This window comes from Temnothorax longispinosus, unplaced genomic scaffold (genome assembly GCF_030848805.1).
Source record: "Temnothorax longispinosus isolate EJ_2023e unplaced genomic scaffold, Tlon_JGU_v1 HiC_scaffold_40, whole genome shotgun sequence".
NCBI lineage: Eukaryota > Metazoa > Arthropoda > Insecta > Hymenoptera > Formicidae > Temnothorax > Temnothorax longispinosus.
Window position 1 is genome coordinate 27082 of NW_027270231.1, and position 13869 is coordinate 40950.

General features: G+C 33.5%; 1 long non-coding RNA gene and 1 pseudogene across 1 annotated transcript; one reads left to right on the forward strand and one right to left on the reverse strand.

The window, feature by feature from the left end:
* The first annotated feature begins 2261 nt into the window (after positions 1-2261).
* On the forward strand, positions 2262-3606 carry LOC139824499 (uncharacterized). The gene is made up of 2 exons (XR_011735130.1): positions 2262-3047; positions 3412-3606. It is a non-coding gene; the product is annotated as an uncharacterized lncRNA (long non-coding RNA).
* Positions 3607-12755: 9149 nt separating this feature from the next.
* Positions 12756-13674, reverse strand: LOC139824497 (uncharacterized; annotated as a pseudogene).
* Positions 13675-13869: the final 195 nt, after the last annotated feature.

Consider the following 13869-nt stretch of genomic DNA (forward strand, 5'->3'; position numbering starts at 1 on the left):
CGCAATCTAGAAAGCCGAGTTTTACAAGAGGGAGGGCTAACTTCACGCGCATATGTCTTTTTTCGTATTATTAATTACAGTTTTGACTACCAATCATCGGGAATGGACTACCAAACACCACCAAACGACCACCAAACGAATGGTAATAGTTATTATTGGATTTTAAGTAGTAGGGAGGCCAACTTCACACAGCTCAGAAATTGATTATGTATTTTGCTAAAAAACTAATATATGATGCATGATTATATTAGGAATGACATATTACAAAATGGGGATACGTAGCGGTACACTTTATGTGTAATTGTAATCCGAAGTTCTTCACGAAATTCTAACGGTATTTTGATGGTATTTTGACAGTATTTAGAAGTGTGTCAGCATGGAGAAGTGGCAACACTGTACAGTCTACGCTAAAAATTGTCGAGTGGAGAGAAAGTCGCGCTGTACGGAAAGACAGCTAAACGCGCGCGAAACTTTTGGCTACGATTGTAACCGGTGAACCGGTCCTCTTAATGTAGTGGAGGCAAATTAGGTTTTTATCTAGGAACCGGTTAAAACTACTCGGATTTGAACGTTTTTTTTTTTTAATGTAGGTAATTAAAAACACTACAATGTTTATGGGTTTGACGCTAATTGTTTATTTAATAAATTTTTATTTAATAATTATTTAATAATAATTAATTAAAGCGTCAATTTTTAACCCATAAACATTGTAGTGTTTTTAATTACCTACATTTAAAAAAAAAACGTTCAAATCTGACAATGAGTAGTTTTGGAAAAAATGTTTATATACAATTTTATCTAATTATATCATATTATATATAATCATATATAATAAGATCTATTTATGTATTCATTTATATGCAATTTTATCAAAATATTTATAACTCCATATCAAATTATGCAACATTATATTACAATTCTTTTCTAAGTAAATAATTACATGTAATTATATCAAGATATGTATAACTTCACATCGAATTATACATCAATAGTATATTAAAACTCTTTTTTGAGTAAATAATTATATGTAATTATATCAAAATATTTATAACTCTATATCAAATTATGTAAAGTTATATTAAAAGTCTTTTTCGAGTAAATAATTATATGTAATTATATCAAAATATTTATAACTCCATATCAAATTATGCAAAGTTATATTAAAATTTTTTTCGAGTTGAAATACATTAAATTATATACAAACTTATATATAATTGCGCCAAATTAGATATAATTATATAATTTTTTTTAATGTTTGATTAAAATAATAAATAATAAATTTGCGTAAAAATACCATTTTTCTAGTATAAAATAATGTAATTTTATTTTTATATGTATACGTACACATATTTTACTGTTTAAATTTTAAATAATAGAATTTATTAAATTTGATGTGTTAAAAATATAAAAAAAGATTATATATAATTATATATAATCATATATAAACTTTAAATTTGGATTATCCAATCTAGATGGCATTTCTTTTTTTTGAACGTACCCAAACCTCTTACACAACCTCCTCCTCGCGACCTGGCCGTAGCGGCCTTTTACATTCTTGTTCCCTCCTTCCCTTCCTCGACCCTTATCATTTTCCAGCTCCTTCTCTACATTCTTCCCTTCCCCTCCTTCCTAGCCTACTCTTTCTCCCATTCCTTCCTCTTTTACCCTCCTCGCTCGCCTGTTTCACCTCTATCCTCTTGCTCGTACCCGCTCCCCCCTCTCTGCCTTCAATAAGCTTCCTAATCTTCTCCAGCTCCTCCCCTACCTTCGCTATTCCCCTCGCCAACTCCTCCACCCACTCCATATCCCCGCTTTCCTCTTAAAGTTCCCATTTCTTTTTTTCTTTCTCTTCCTTCGCCCTTCACACCCTTTCTCTCCTCCTGTTACCTCTCTGTCTCTCTACCCCGCTCCTGCGTTACCTCGTCACCCTTCTTGTCTCGTCTCTCTGCTCTCTGTTCCCTGATTCTGCTTTCAGTTCGTTCTTCCTTCTCTTTTCACCTTTCTCTTCCTCCTACAAACAAACAGCAAAGTCGACGAGCACTATATCTGTTCCGAAATCGGGAGTATAACGATAAAATCTTGTGATTCCAAGTAGCAAAGGCACCATAAGGCCTAGTGGCCCAAACATATTTTCTATCCATCCGACAAGTAGTTCATTGGTGCTAGAAAAAACTAAAGAAATCTTAATTATTCATTGTTATGTAGATTCGCATGAATCAAACTTATTGTTTGCTAAACGCGACATATAATACGCACTCACACACATCCGCGATTGTTTACTATTATTTTACAATTGTAGACTTTCACAACACATAATTATGCAAAGCAGTTGAAAATTATTAAATATAAATGTTATTTAATAAATTTAATAATATAATGAGACTCGTGAAAGTGTCAAAGATTTAACGGCGAATGTTAAGGGGGGAACCTGGTTTATAAAGTCAAAATTTTCAAATTTTTTTGCTTAATCGATAGTTAAACAATTCAAGAATATATTCCCAAAGTTTCAGAGCCTAATTCGAAGTATTTTAAAAGTTATAGAACACATAATGAGTTAGAGTCGCGCAGGTATACGAGCGCTCGGCCGGAGCGGGCCGTGCGCTCTGTCCCTTGGTTCTTTTGTCCGGATTACTTGACAGCAATAAAGATCTTTTGACTTTTGACTAGGTGTTTAGGCGGGCGCACTGAAAGAAAATTCCAACGAATCTTTCAATTCGACTGTGTGGCGTATCGCTCCCAAACACCTAAATTCGGGCTTCAAAATTGTTCAAATCGCTGCATATTTGGCTACTGGCATCTTTAATGAAGACTATACTGCCATTTTATTAACGATTCAGTTATTAGAAATCAATATCGGCCAGCAGTGCAAAATGTTTGCTGATAATTATGATGCGCAGCGAGTTACGAAAGGGGAGCGGCGCCGAAGCAGCACGATCAAGGAGGCTCGCACAGCTCGTAAACTGGAGCAAATGTAACGAAACGAGTTTTATAAAGAAGCTGAAGGCTTGTAGTATGGCCCTGGTATAGCTGATTAGCATAAGATTGCGGTAAGTCACCAATAAATGATATTTTTTGTACCGCAAACTTTAAACGCGTTTTTCTCGAAATTTCATTTTCGTACTTTCTTAAAATATGCGGAAAAGATAGAAAAAAAAATTGATCAATCGATTTGATTCAAAGTGCGTTAGCTAAAGAATGAACAACCATTCTATGTGAACTTCAAACATTGGTAAAAACATTAATTTAAATAATTGTTATTGTATAAAAACGGAAGATTTTTTTCTCAAAAATGTTATTTTTTTGTTCAAGTGCTAAAAAATTTTGTATTTTACAGTTTTTTAACCATGTTTCTGGTTCATATAGAATAAAAATACATGAAAATTAATAATTTTTTTGGTTTTTTTGTTTCAGATCAAAATACCGGACTACATTTTTCCCGCAGATTGACAACTCGGTTGGCGATACGCCCTGATTAGAGATACACCACGGCGCAATTTTGCAATTAATTTACAATATAAATTTTTTTTTACCTCTTCAAATAAGCAGTTAAATATTGTAAAAGGTTTAGAAACCTCAACTGCATTATTGTCAACAAAAAAAATTTTTTTTAATCTTCTTTTTTTTAGCTTTCTAAACCAGGTTCTCCCTTTAAATGTGACGAACGTTTCGGCTTTTCTTTCGAGCCATCTTCAGCATTTATTAAGTAGTCAAAACTACTGCGACTTTTCAATTTTTGTACTTCTTTGACTGCTGCAGACCTTGTGTAGAAATGTGCACTATAACCGTGCGTACCAGCTCGCTTTGTCACGGCATCTCCTCAAGAAAGGAGCTTCCTACCTCGAGCTCCGCAGAGGAATAGAATAAATCTTCTTTTCTTAATAAATGCTGAAGATGGCTCGAAAGAAGAGCCAAAACGTTCGTCACATTTAAATACACGTTTTAGTTTTATTTGCGTACCACGTTCCGCGCCCGACTCGCATTCGCCGTTAAATCTTTAATAAATTCTTTAGCAATAAAACTGCTAGTTTTTATAATTATTCTGTTACCTATTGCAGGTCAAAATATTCCTACTGGCAAGAAATCTCCGCTCTCATCTCTGAGAAGGTGTTCCGCAATCGCTTTCGTGAATGTATATGTATATATTCGACCATCCAGAAATGATTCTAGTCAAACAATAGTTTATCTCTTTCATTATTAATATATTTAATTATTTTATTATATTGAACTTTAAAGAATTACCTAGATATTTTTTCCTCAGTTATGTTTTCGTGTAAGTAACGTATAAACACAATAAGGTCTTTGTGATTAATGGGATACGAGTAGAATCGCTCTTTAATATGTTTCACATGACAGTTCGTACAAGCTATTGACACATAAATAAGTGACTGCGATCGATCATTAAGCGTAATTTATGTTTCTTTCTTAAAATTAATGAAAATTACAGAATACAAATAATTTTTGTCGATTATTATTAGTAGAACACATATTAGACACATATTCTAGACACCTAGAATAATGTAATATTTGAAGAAGTTACAAAGCAACCGAGCCTAACATTATATGGTGTATTTGCAGCAGCATTTGATGTAACAATAGCATTGGGAGAAAATCCATTTAATAAAAAAAAATGTATTTTTTTTAATTAATAAAGTATTATTAAATAAAAGTTGATATTGAATTTAACGATAATCAATAAAAGGATTCTTTTCTAATAGAAATTTAGTGAGAAATATCCGTGGTTGCTCTAACTTCCGCAAATTTGGAAATTCCGAACTAACTTTTTTTTAATCGATAAAGTATCATTAAAGAAAGATTAGTATTGAATTGAAGTATTGAATTCGGCGATAATCGGTCAAAAGATTCTTTTTTTTTAATATTGTATAAAAAAAACTGATTAAAGACCTGCCCCCGGGTCGTAAAGTTCAATGGAATGGCACTCGGAACAGGATGAAGCCCGTAAAATTTCTGTCAAAATATAAAAATAAACAAGTGTGCAAATTAGGAATTTGCACATTGCTTCGTCAACATTTTATTGTGCTCATAAAACTTTCTCTGTGAGAAACCCAAATTATACTATACTAAATTATAAATACTAATAATTATGCATTAAATAAAATACAAGTTTCCTCATAAGAGGAGTTTTGTAAGCGCAATAAAATGTTGATGATGCAATGTACAAACTCCAAATTTGCACACTTAGAAATTTCGTTTATGCCGTTGTTATTTACTTAGCGTTCCTCCCAATGCCTCGCCACGCGCCTACAACGTGAACGTTGCCTGGGCTGCAGCTTCTCGTCGAATCGCACGGACGCATCCTGATTTGCGGTTTTTTTTTATAAATTAATGGCTACGTTTACACCCAGCGACCTGATCGCGGCCTGACCTGTATTGTGACCCGAAGTACTGTGACTAGTCATCATTCGTTTACACCGAAAGAAACCTAAAAATTGACGGGATCGTATTTGGGATCGCCCTGAATTGCAGCAAATCCGAACAAGCAAATAAAACTTTTAGGACGCGTTGCGTGTGATCGCGCGTTTAAATCGCAAATGATAACGGCCTATTTCAGGTCGGGTCACTAAAATACGCGGCCTGACCTGAAGCCAGGTCCGGTCGCCTATCAAATGTTTACAGCAGGCGGCCTTATGCGGCATTATGCCCGTTCTAGACTGGAGGATGAGCCGACTCTCGGCTCATCCGAGTGAGTGGTGTAGACGGGTAAAAATCTATTGTTTATGTATAGTTTATGTCACGTACACTATAGAAGGCGGATCAGCCGAGAGTCGGCTCATCCTCCAGTCTAGAACGGGCATAAATAATTTAGGTCGAATTTGAGGTATAGACCGCGGCCTAAATTCAGGGTATAAATGTAGTCAATTTTCTCATTTTGGCTACGTTCAGCAGAACGAAACAGTATTGCAATTGTTTTATGATTCTCTGCTGAACAATTATCATACTTACTAATTAAATGTCATGTACTTATAAGAACTTATGTAAAGTTTTTCAATAATTATTTTGAAGAAAATTACCAAGAAATAGTACGAATGCATGATATATTACAAGATGTGCCGCAAACATCATCAGAAGGTATAATTATAATATATTTTTTTATTTTCTTATACTAATATTTATACATACCATTTTGTAACTTTCTATGAGTTTTTACTGTATCTATTATGTTGTAAATAATATTTGTATATGTATATTTATATTCATACATTCTCAGCAATGTCGATACACTATAAACAGTTATTTTACTGATAACGTTTTGCTTGAGATTTAGCGTACTTTTAATTTGCTGAAAATCACGGCGACTGCTGAGTGAACGTGTTGAGACTTTGAGTGCGCTTAGAATCGTTCAGCAGATAATCATAAAACGGTTGAGAACTGTTGCATTCTGCTGAACGCAGCCATTGTGCTGAAGTGCAACCAAGCTGTTGAGTAGCAGTCGAACGTGATTGGCTCTTACTAGTCTTACTTTTAGAACCAACCAATCAACGGAGAGTGTTGATAAGACGAACTCAACAGTTGTGTCTGCTGAACGCGGCCATTGACGCACGTTGAGCAACTTTTTGCATTGCACTAATATTCAAGGTGTACTCTGAAATTTGTTATTAAAAAATTCTACTGGTAAAAAGAGCGGCAAGGTTTCACAATATTACATACAAAAAAATCTATGTTTAATATGAATAAAATCTTCTTGATAGGTCATCTGTGAAAATATATTAAATAAAGTATTATATTTTTTTTTTGTATTAACGAGTGACTTTTTTATTTAACTTTTTTTTAAGTAACAAATTCGATTCACTTTATTCAATGTAAATGTTCAGATTTTTGTTTCAAAAATCGGGATTTTAAAAATTATTTTTTAGTCTGAACGAGATTAACAGCGAGCAGCACTAAACATAGCTCGACAAAGTTCTATTGATACAGTCCTGCTCACATATGAATACGAACACATGGATAATAGAGCCATCTCGTCAAAAACCTAAGTGATAAAGATATGTGCAGTAAAAGGAGAGAGAGTACGAACTGCAATAGTTGTAGATTATCAAGTTGGAAATGAAGCACGAGAGTTCGTGGAGAACGTTACTCAGCAACATTTTAATCGAAAGACTAAAATTCACTCCAGCCAGTGCTACTTTACCATTTCTTTTAGACGAACCTAAAAAAATATTTAAAATGCTGCCGAGACGACGCGTCATTGACCGTCTGCAAGTGATTTCATCCTAGTCGCATATCTAATAGCGAATTCGGTTGGACGCACCAGTGCGCACTCAGTGCACATTAAAGCCGTTGTACACTAATTTAATTTCTAATATTTAAAGTAAAATGCAAATATTTTGACTGATAAATGCCCAATACATATTTTACCAAATAGTACAATAAAGATGATTGAGGATTTCGTTACTTAACCCGTTTATATTAGACATACATTTTACGTTGATTCGTGTACAACGGCTTTAATGTGCACTGAGTGCGCACTGGTGCGTCCAACCGAATTCGCTATAAAAATCGGTAATTATACAGTAATAGGGACCACCCTCCGATGACCTTGACCTTGACATATGTTGTCAAGGTCACCCTCCTGAGTGACCTTCAGAAGGTTTTAGCCGTCGCTCGTTTTTTATTAAAAAGTTATTAACAAAAAAAAGTTTGGTGACCTCACCGATTTTAATGACCTTGATATATGTTGTCAAGGTCATGACCCCGAGTGACCTTCAGAAGGTTTTAGCCATCGCTCGCTATTCGTTAAAAAGTTATTAACAAAAAAAGTTTGGAAAATATAGTATATATAAGTGCATATATAGGTTAGTTGACGCGCTTTAAACACTTAAATACTTTTAAAGCGCGTCAACTAACCTATGTGGCATCTCGCATATTAACTTTCCACGCATGAAAAGTTCACGCATACACTTTCCACGCGAACCGAGGTTCACGCACACCCTCCCCTGTTTTCGGGGGAGGTGCGGTAGCCCCGAAATAGTTCACGCATACACTTTTTACGCGAACCGAGGTTCACGCACACCCCCCCCCCCTGCTTTCGGGCCGGCCCGAAAGCAGGGGGGGGTGTGCGTGAACCTCGGTTCGCGTGAAAAGTGTATGCGTGAACTATTTCGGGGCTACCGCACCTCCCCCGAAAGCAGGGGGGGGTGTGCGTGAACCTCGGTTCGCGTGGAAAGTGTATGCGTGAACTATTTCGGGGCTACCGCACCCCCCGAAAGCAGGGGGGGTGTGCGTGAACCTCGGTTTGCGTGAAAAGTGTATGCGTGAACTATTTCGACATATATATTAGTTATTTATGCCTTCCAATACTCAAAATAGCTGCTATATTTTCAAAACTTTTTTTGTTAATAACTTTTTAACGAATAACGAGCGACGGCTAAAACCTTCCGAAGGTCACTCAGGAGGGTGACCTTGACAACATATGTCAAGGTCAAGGTCATCGGAGGGTGGTCCCTATTACTGTATAATTACCTAAAAATCTTTATATAAAAAGAAGTAATATAATAGTGACATCATCAAATAAATCGCGAAGTGTTTTAATGCACATTTAATTTAAGTGAATAAATATGATAGAAATAAATTTAAAAAAAAAATAGATTATGTCTTCACTTATCTAAGTATAATATCTTAGTATTAGCAGCCATAAATATAATATTTAGAATGCTATATATTTTATATTACTAAAGTAGTAAAAGTAATTTCTATTATAAAAATATATAAGAAACGTAAGAAATATAAGGGGAGGGGAGGATAACGATATCAATGACGATATCTGTCAGACAAGTCTACGTGTGTCAATTCATTATAAAGGTAGCGCATTAATTCGATAACGATTCTCAATGGACTTATTTTGGGATAGAATGGTGTTAAAAATTTAATGGCAAACGTGGAATATAAACTTTAAATTATTGTGAATTTTTAGATGCAGATGTCCAGCGCATAGAAATCCAGAAGCTACTAGCTAGCGTACGGGATCACGGAAAAGCTCGGATCACTGCAGCAAATGTCACAAGCGATAAGGAATATGTTTTCGAGGTAAAAATTGTGTAAGAAGAAAGAAACTATTAAAAGCTCTTTTTAAAGTGTATGTTAATGTGTTGATTTTATCGCAAATATCACGATTATGTAATCGTAAGTCTCCCGCGTTGTTTAGTCAGATAAAAACTGTTTTTACAGCAACTGTACTCGATGCTGCATATTCGAGCTCTGATAATAATCTGAATATTATTTGTAACATGTCAGGTGTGAATGTATTAACAAAGCAACTTCGGAAAAAATAAATTATTATTTAGAAATTATTAGACATAAGTTTTATTTTAAAAATTATTTAAAAAATAAACTTTATTTTAGGAGTTATAGATTCAATTACCTGGGAAAAAAGATATAATTGTATATAATTATATACATAAATATATATGATTATATGTGATTGTATATGAAATTTGGTGCTTCATATAAAATTATATATGGGTTTATATATCATTATATATGGCTATATATAATACTAAATATAACTAGATATGAACAATAGATCATATATGCACTCATGTATGAATACATATAAGATTCATATGGAAGTAAAAAATGGCGCAAGTAGAAACTTGCACATTGTTTCCTCATAGTTTTTAAGTATGCAAATAAAAACTTGCACATTGCTTCCTTACAATTTTTAAGTGTGTACAAGTAGATACATGCACATTGCTTCCTCATAGTTTTTAAGTGTGCAAGTAGAAACCTGCACATTGCTTTAGTTTTTAAGTGTGGGCAAGTAGAAACTAGCACATTACTTCCTTACAATTTTTAAGTATGCAAATTATAAATTTGCACATTGTTTCATAGTTTTTAAGTGTGCAAGTAGAAATCTGCACATTGCTTATAGTCCGAGAGCCCACCGCAAAAATTTGGGTCCATCGCTTTTATGGATAAATATACTTGCAAAAGGTAGTTTATAAGTCGTATTATCATAAACGATTGTCAGCAAAACTCGTACCCCTTGCGTTATGAGCAATAAAAATTTATTAACAATTGGATTTCTAAGCGATTTGGGTCCATCGCTTTTATGGACGAAACTTGTTTCATTCGAAAGGGCATCAAATTCCTTTTCAGAAAATACCCGGCTGATTTGCCCTGGCCCCTGCAAAACCCAGGCTGATCATGATTTTTGACTCAACGCGCGAGTCAGATCGAGCGTGGCGTTTGAAATGCGCGCCGTAAACAAGGACAGAGCGTCACGCTTTTATTTATACTTTGGATACTATCTAATATTATATATTTTTAAAGATCATAATTGTTGTTATTGTTATTATTTAACGTTTATGATATTATAATATTGTGTAGGGATTATGAATATTTTTGATTTTTTTATCATTCATATTATTATATTTTATATGTTAATTATATACTTTTATCATTTATCATAGTTAAAAATATCATATTTCCAGATAAAAAGTATGGAACTGTCAGAGAACGTAATGTAAATTGGAATTTTGTCGAATATTTCCAAGTTTTTTACATTTTTTTTATAATTAATTGAATTTTAATAAAATCATAGCAAATACTACACGGAAAAAAATAAACTGTAAAAAATTGTCAGAAATCTGATGACTATTTACAGTTTATTATGTAACTCGGCCACGGGTAATGATAAACTCGTAATTTTTCAATGAAATAAATGAGATACTACTAACACGTCAAATGAATTTTTGATATGCACATCAATGCTTTTTACAGTGTATAATAATATTAATATATATTCAAACAGTAAGATTAAATGTTCATACATCAATTATAATAAAAATTCAGTAAAATGACTAAATTACAGTGCTAAACAGTATCTTTTATTGATAGTTTTTTATTTTTTTTACATATCATTTTTTTCCGTGTAGTATTTCTTCAGCGATTTTTACTAAAAAAATCCTAGTACGTGTTAATTAATCCCTACACACACAATATTATAATATCATAAACGTTAAATAATAACAATTATAATCTTTAAAAATTTATAATATTAGATAGTATCCAAAGTATAAATAAAAGCGTGACGCTCTGTCCTTGTTTACGGCGCGCATTTCAAACGCCACGCTCGATCTGACTCGCGCGTTGAGTCAAAAATCATGATCAGCCTGGGTTTTGCAGGGGCCAGGGCAAATCAGCCGGGTATTTTCTGAAAGGGAATTTGATGCCCTTTCGAATGAAACAAGTTTCGTCCATAAAAGCGATGGACCCAAATCGCTTAGAAATCCAATTGTTAATAAATTTTTTATTGCTCATAACGCAGGGGGTACGAGTTTGGCTGACAATCGTTTATGATAATACGACTTATAAACTACCTTTTGCAAGTAAATTTATCCATAAAAGCGATGGACCCAAATTTTTGCGGTGGGCTCTCGCACTATTACTTATAGTTTTTAAGTGTGCAAGTAGAAACTTTTGCTTACAAAGCTTCCTCTATAAGGAAACCAACACCAAATAAATAAATACTAATAATTATGCATCGAATAAAATAAAAGCTTCCTCAAAGAGGAGCTTTGTGAGCGAAGGTTTCTACTTGCACACTTAAAAATTATAAGTAAGCAATGTGCAGATTTCTACTTGCACACTTAAAAACTATGAAACAATGTGCAAATTTATAATTTGCATACTTAAAAATTGTAAGAAAGTAATGTGCAAGTTTTTACTTGCCCACTTAAAAACTAAAGCAATGTGCAGGTTTCTACTTGCACACTTAAAAACTATGAGGAAGCAATGTGCATGTATCTACTTGTACACTTAAAAATTGTAAGGAAGCAATGTGCAAGTTTCTATTTGCACACTTAAATACTATGAGGAAGCAATGTGCAAGTTTCTCTACTTGTCTTTAATTAATTATAGTTGAAATATCACAATGTTGCATGTCACATCTCAAGTAAGTACGTGGGCTTCAAGTGCTTTGTTGTATAATATATACATAAAATATATATACATATGTAATAGAACGATAAAATTTTTACTGTGACATAATTTATGAAATTACGTTATATAAATTTTCTCAAAAACTAACATTTCAAAATATCTAAAAAACATGACATTATTTATGATCGTCAATAAATGATTGAAGGTATAAATTATTGTATATTGTTGAATTTATAGGCATCTCTTAAGTTTTTATTATCGATACTCATGCATTGTTAGTTGAGAATAAATCATATCACGATTTAAATCGTTTTGGATTCAAATTCTCGTGATGGATCAAGCGATATAATAAAGCGCTCGCGCATGAAAGATGCATCGAATTAATAAATTCAGCCTTTTGATGAATTGTCCCCGTAAGAAGAAGCGTTTGAGTCTAATATGCCAATGGAACATAGAGCACACGTATGTATGTACATGAAATGCCATACAAAAAATGGCCATCGATATTCTTTCCACTTTGCCTCATCCTGATTGGTCGAGTTAGCGGTCTAGGCGATCAATCATGTATCTTTTCCCCTAGCGCGAAAACGTGAAAAGTGAAAAGTTTCACACCATTGAAGAAAAATTTTCACTTTTTACTTTTCCGCCCTAGGGATAAGTTACATGATCGTTCGTTCTCTCGAAAAGACGTGTTCACGGAAGTAAAATGCCATAAGCTAGAATCACATCGTATCAAACAAGACTGTCTCAGTCAAAATTTTTTAAGACACAAAAAGGTAATCTTAAACTTTTTATCTTAAAAATTGTTTACTGAGACAGTTTGTTTGATTTGATGTGATGCTTGCCAAACATATATATACATATATATAAAACTAAACGTTTTTTATTTAAGACTTATTACAAATCTTAAAAATAAAATGGACACAAAATTTTTTTTTCACATTATTCAATATTAAGAGAATAGCATTATTCTTGGCAAATTTTCTTGATTTGAGCCAGTCTTTTATTGCGTCTTCAGCAGTACCCATATCCACATCATGACGAAGTTTTTTTATTGCAACTGCGGAAGATAAAAACAGTTTTGGTGGCACGAGTAGAGTGAATATAAATATAACAGCATTAAAAGATACTTACGTCTTACAGTCTCCATCATAACAGTGTTTTTAAATGAATCTTTTTTTCCGCTACTTCCCTGCCAACTGTAAAAGGTACCAACATGATTGGACATTAATTTTTCCATCACTCGCTTGGCATTCTTTATCACTGGTCCCTCTAGCAGCTAGACATAGTCTCTTGATCTAAAAAAGATATGACAATGTTAATAAAAAGCAGAGAATACTGAATAATTAATAACTTCTTTATACTTACAACATAGTCTTTCTGTGACTCTTCTCGATTTATTTTTTTCAATCAGCATAAGCTTGTAGAGGCAGCTTTGGTAAATCTTTAGGATGAGTCAAAGTCTCTGTTCTAGAAAGTAGAAGTTGCTTAATCTCCTCGATATTGTTTTCCAAGTTTGTCTGCCTTCGTTCTATTTTTTTAGTTTTCTCATACATTTGTTTCAAAAGTGCTGAAAACCAAGAAATGTATTAAATTTAATATTCATCAAACTATACAAATAATATTGTACTCATGAATATAGTAAATTGTACCTATGACGCCTGTTCTTCTTCCATCTGTGTCGGCGGCTGTATCTGTTTGAACTGGATCGTTCTCATTTGGTTCTTCCTCTTCAGTTATGTTCTCCAGACTTCTGTGTTCGTCAGCTTCTGAACTCGCTGTGAAAACCAAATTACAATGTAAAGATCCATATTACTTGTCTGAAGTAAATCTCACTCTCTATATAAAAAACACACCTGTTTCCAGTTTTGCTCTGTTTTGTGGTAACTATCTAATCCTTGAGACAGAAATTCTGTCATAAGAGGAACATGTTCTGCAAAGCTTTTATCTAGAAAGGTTACACAAGCATTA